Here is a 6,231-nt window from a genome sequence, read left to right as displayed (position 1 = left end):
ATCTCTAATTTCCATAATTTCTCAAATTAATATTTTTCAAAATTCAGAATTTAAATCTCTAATTTCATAATTAATAACTTAATATTTTTGGGGCCTTACAAACCTTGTGCAACAAGGCGTGCTTTATGACGATCAATGGAACCATCAGCGAGAAATTTAGTTCGAAAAACCCATTTCGAACCAAAAATATTTGTGTCTGGGGGCCGAGGCACAAGATCCCACGTTTGATTTGATGACAAAGCAGAAATCTCCTCATTCATAGCGGCCAACCATTCTGGACGCTTTAATGCAGACTTGATACCACGGGGCACAGTAATTGCAACAAGAGCAGTAAATAGTTTGATGCTGGCATAGGAGGGGATATGCTTGGTTTTAACGATACCTGACTTCCCCCGAGTTTGCATGGGATGCGTCGAGGTGGTGGTAATCGCAGGAGTCGGAACTGGAATGCTAGAAGGAGAAGAGACGCAGCAGGGGGGTTTGCATCAAGATGTTCAGGATCAGATACATCAATCTCATGTATAGGAACATGATGGTCGTCTGGAGTAGGTATATGGAGAACGGCTGAAGATGTAGGAAGTGACTCGTGAGAACAGATGGTACAAGGAGATGAGGATGGAGTCTGACCATGAGCAGGAGAAACACATATCCGAGCTGGTTCAAAAAATTCCGAGACAGGCAGCGAGGCAGAGACAGACATGTTAGGAAATTTAGAGAACGGAAAAAAAGATTAATCAAATTTTGCATGTCGAGATATATAGACGCGGAAGGATATAGGATCGTAGCAACGAAACCCCTTATGAGAGCTGTTGTAGCCCATAAAAACACAAGCTTTGATTCTAGGCTCAAATTTATGTGCAGCATAATCTCTGAGACATGGATATACCCGACAACCGAAAGGATAAAAGTTCTCAAAATTTGGATCAGTAGAGAACAACAACTCGAATGGTGATTTACCATTTAGCACCGTGGTTGGCAAACAATTTATAACATATACAGCGCTGCTGAAAGCCTCAACCCAAAATTTCATAGGCATGAGAGAATGAAACAACATAGCAAGACCAGTTTCAGTGATATGTCTATGCTTACGCTCTGCCCGTCCATTCTGAGCCGGTGTGTATGGACATGAGAGAATGTGTCTGATGCCTGATTGACGAAAGAAATTTTGCACCCTATTGTTTGTAAATTCAGTGCCTCCATCACTATGAAAGGTTTTGATACGACAAGAAAATTGATTTTCAACGAAGGTATGAAATTGAAGTAACACTTCGTAAAAGTCAGATTTTTGTCATAAAGGATAAAGCCATGTAAACCTAGAGAAATCATCAACAAAAATAACATAATATCGGAAATCAGACCCAGAAGTAACGGGCGCAGGTCCCCATAAATCACAATGTATAAGATCCAAAACAGAAGATGACCGTTTTTCATTCAAAACAAAAGGTAAACGCTTACTTTTAGCTTGCTCACAAGAGTCGCAAAGTAAAAGTTTGGGTAATAAAGCAGTAACAGATATGAGACCCAATTTATTTAAAAGAGAAATGACATCAAATGAAACATGACCAATTCTGGAGTGCCATAATTCAAAAGATGCTATGGGACGACGAACAACAGCTAATGCCAACCTAGGAGCATCCAAAACGTAGAGACCATGCCAACGACTTCCTCGAGCCAGAGTTTTCCGAGTAACTCGATGTTGAACCGTAAAATAGTTATCAGTAAAAATCACATCAACTGGGGAATCAGATGTCAACTTGCTTACAGATAGCAAATTTTTAGTGAGCCCCGGAACAACCAACACCTCAAATAGATTAATTGAATCAGTAATAGAGAATGAACCAATACGAGTGGTAAATAATAAAGCACCATTGCCAACAACGACAGTATCCAAACCTGTATATGGCTTGGAGGAGGTCAATTGATCAGAAGTAGGAGTCATGTGAGCCGATGCTCCTGTGTCCAGATACCAGTCAGAGGCAGGCTGATCCATAATAGAGCACGCAGCAGAGAAACCCTCCGCAAGAATAGCGAAAGGAGCCGCAATACTTCGATTGAAATGGTCGGGACAGTTGTTTGCATAATGACCATTAGTTCGGCAAATTTTGCAGTGAGGCTGCCGTTTTTGACTAGTGCCACGACCACCATGTTTCTTGTCGTTTCCAAAACCACGAGAAGGAGCATATAAGGCATGTGGTTTGGAGGCAGTATTCATGGCAAATGCCACTGGATATGGTGAAGGGATTTTGAGCCCTTGCTGAAATTGATCCCAAGCCTCGACATTATTAAGAAGATCAGTGAAGGAGGGCAGCGGAGTCATGGCCATCTGAGTGGCTGAAAAATTTGAATAAGCGGCACCCAAACCTTTCAAGTAAAGATGTATCTTATCCGCATCTTCAACAAGACATCCAATAGCAAACAATTGGTCACAAACAAGTTTAAAAGCGCGGCCAAAATCTGCGACAAACCGGTCACCTTTCTGGAGCGATTGAAGTTGGCCTTTGAGACGAAATTCACGAGCCTTAGATTGGTGACTGAAATGATTCTCCAAGGCAAGCCAAACGGATTGAGCAGTGGTGCAGCCAACAACGACATACATCGCTTCTTCAGTGAGAGAGGAAAAAAGAAGACTAACGAGCCTTTGATCGTCAATGAGCAAGGAGCGATATGCCGAATTTGGCACTGATTTTTAATCCGTGATGATTTCTGTGGGTGGTGCCGGACGAGTTCCGTCAATGAGGTTCATGAGTCCTTGACCGATTAGGAAAGGATAAATTTGGCTTCGCCAAAGAAGATAGTTGGACGAAGAAAGCTTGATGGTAAGCATGTGAATTAAGGTGGCGAAGGGAAAGGTGTCAGTGTTTGTAGATGATGAAACAGAATGTGATGTAGCCATGGAGAGGGTCGGACGAGTTCCGTCAATGAGGTTCAAGATTGTATAAATGACTCTATGTATCGTATAAATCTTCAATGCAAATACAATATTTACATTCACTGGTATCACTAACCAAAATTTCAAATTAATTCAATTTAATTGTATTGTGATTTGACCTCCCCCGACTGAAATGTTTTTTTTAAAAAAATTCATTTTTTCCCCGAAAAAAGTTAAATGCTAACTTTTAAAATGAATTAAATTAATTACCATGTTAGTCAACATATCATCTGCCGTGCTGGACTAGAGCATTCGTTCATTCTAGCATTGAATAATTCATAACATGAAGAAAGAAAAGGTAGAGATTTGAATATGTTTCATTCTAATTTTTTTATATGTTTTTAATACATGAAATAAAATAAAACATACATATACTCATGATACATAATATATAATATTGTAAGGGCGACGTATTTATTAAAAAAAGCCCAGAGAATATTCGGTTTCTTAACAAGAATATAATAAAATTATGAATATTTTAAAATCAGTTTACTACTTTATTTCCCATCAGGAATAGCAATTACAGATAATGATGTGTCTTTCACTTATTTCCAGATACTTAGACCATATTTTTGGGATACTACTGTTCAGTGAACTTAATGGAAATGAGATAAACCATAATTTTTAATTATTTTATACTTATCTTATTTTTTAGTCATAAAAATTAATAATATTGCACTCTTGGGTCGAATAAATAAAACCCCTAAACGCGGATCCAATTTTAATATTTACCTTTAGAAAGTTTTATTTTATTTCCCATTTGTTTTTTTAACGATGTTGGGTACATCGTTGACTTGGCCGATAGTACTAGTTGACCATGAACCCAAAACCATTATTCCTAAAAATGCGTTGAATATTTACGTGTTTACATTAATTAAAAAATTTAGAAAATGTTGAAACGTGGAAGTAAAGCCAAACAAAAAAAAAAAGAAAAAGAAAAAACCTTGTGAATCATGATAATATATAATAAACGATAAAAGCAAAGGTTAACACTTAGTTCATAAACGACCAAAACTATTATTTCAACTATATATTTTTGGGTGTTTAAAACATGAAAATCAAAAAAGTGTTTTCGTTAGCTCTCAGTCAATTTCCCAGCAACAAAACTGCACAAGCTATAGATCACACCATGTAATATATATGAAAACTTGACACATCGAAATTATTAAGTAGATTCTTTTTCTTTTTTCACGATTATATTGAAAAAAAGTAAATGGATATCAACCTTTGTTGACGTTCGTTTTAAAATTCAAAAGAGTTACATACTAATTCTAAGACATAATTAATCATACGTATCGGGCTCAAATTGGTGATTGGATTAATTTCCTAATAAGCAAGAAATAACAAGAAAATGTAGGGATTCGTATAAGATAAGATGAATGACATATATTATATATGTTCCAAACACAGATAATGCAGTGCTGGAAATTAACCAATGCACGGCCACAAATTCACTCGACTCCTACTGTGCGATGACGTGTAGTTTCTTCAAACCCCACATCCCATCTCTCAATGATTGGACCCTAGCTCCCTCTTTTAATTCTCACCAAAAATAAATGCAAAATCATATTATTATATTATATATATTGCCACCCATATATCTGTATAATCTCATAATAATTATTCTTTCCTAAAACCTCAGAAAAAGTCTAAAGAATTTCTTTTTTTTTTGTGTGGGCGAGAGAACCCAAAAAGCCATATCTTTTACACTGTGTTAAATTCCTTGCAGCTTGATTGATATTGATGCATATTCGCTCGTAGAAGAGAAAGAAACAAAGAAACAAGCTGCTTCTGATCGAGTCTTTTATTACAATATATATACCAAGAAAGAGAGAATAATTAATTCTGTTCAAAGATCGATTTGTTTTTCCTTCATCTGGTAATTATTAAATTTATCTTCATCCCATTCATTATATATAAAACTTCTGAATCATGATGTTGAATCCGTTGCTCTTAATTTCAGGGATATATGTCGACAGGTATAATCAGTGATTCGTTGGTGATGAATAGTACCGTCATTTCGGGTCAAACTGAGGTGGATTTTGCGGTGTGCGATTGCTGCGGCCTCATGGAGGAATGCACCCCTTCATATATCCAAAAGATTCGTCAAAGGTTAGCTATAAGCCCGGCCGTCAACATATATATATATATATATATATTAGTTAGTTTCTTGGAATAAATATTATATATTAATTATCTTTTCTGCCATCACAAAACTTTCTGCAATATTTATTTTTTTTGTCTCACTCTCATGTGCTTGATCTCTAGGTACGGAGGAAAATGGATATGCGGGCTTTGTGCAGAAGCGGTGAAAGATGAAATCTTGCGGTGCCAGAAATTGATAAGCCTGGAAGAAGCCATGGCCCGGCATTTCAGCTTCTGCAACAAGTTTCGGGCTTCGGGCCCGCCTCAGGACCCCACCACGCGTCTGATCCGGGCCATGAGTCAGATCTTGAGGAAGACTTTGGACAGCCCGAAATCGACCAGAAACATGGGAGAACTCGGCGGCGCCGTTTTGACTCGTTCGGGTAGCTGCCTACCGAGTTTGACCCTTGTGGAGGCTTCCATATATTGTGGGATCGAAGAAGGTTGTGAATGAGTTGTGAGGTCAGAATAGTAATTTTCGTAGAGTCCACCAAAAATTATAATTATTTTTTTTTTAAAAAAAAAACAAAGGAAGGAAGGACTTTGGTGCTTAATTCTGAGAGTTAGAAATTCTAAAGATCGTCCTGTAAATTAATCTATGATGGTTTTTGATACTTTAGTAGCCAAAATTATGTTATTAGTGTAATGGTTTAGTGTTTTTTTTTCCTGGACATTGCTGAGATATCCGGATAAAATTGAGAACTCTTAACAAAAATTGAACCGACTTCAACAGAAGACCAATTTATTGCACTAATATATATATACATATATATCTATATATAGATATATATATATTCATGAAATCTCTTGGATTTTATTTTTAATATTCATCTAAGTTTTGTCATCACAAAAAAAAAAAAATTGTTAAGATACATTTTTGGACTTTGATGATAATACAGTTGAACTGATCTGAACGAAGCCAATAGAACTAGACCAAACAGGGGCGAAGCTAGGATTTTGGTTGAGTGTAGGCAACAATATATTATAATTATAACGCAAAAAAGCTAATGTTAATTGAAAACCATAAACAATATGTCTTAGGTTCGAACACAAATTACACACGGTTAGAAGGACATTTACTTGATGGAAAAACGTTAGAAAAAATGACGAATAACATTGTGTACAGAATCCGTAATCAAAATTAAATTTGGTAGAAA

At 36.6% G+C, this 6,231-nt stretch overlaps 1 long non-coding RNA gene across 1 annotated transcript; it reads left to right on the top strand.

Moving 5' to 3' along the window:
- Positions 1–4,537: 4,537 nt before the first annotated feature.
- Positions 4,538–5,586, top strand: LOC140884687 (uncharacterized). Its single transcript, XR_012150702.1, has 3 exons — positions 4,538–4,808; positions 4,893–5,041; positions 5,198–5,586. It is a non-coding gene; the product is annotated as an uncharacterized lncRNA (long non-coding RNA).
- The last annotated feature ends 645 nt before the right edge of the window (positions 5,587–6,231 follow it).

The sequence above is a fragment of the Henckelia pumila genome, chromosome 2, assembly GCF_033568475.1.
Source record: "Henckelia pumila isolate YLH828 chromosome 2, ASM3356847v2, whole genome shotgun sequence".
Lineage (NCBI taxonomy): Eukaryota > Viridiplantae > Streptophyta > Magnoliopsida > Lamiales > Gesneriaceae > Henckelia > Henckelia pumila.
The sequence above is the reverse complement of the archived record's forward strand: the minus strand, read 5'-3'. Positions and strand labels throughout refer to the sequence as shown.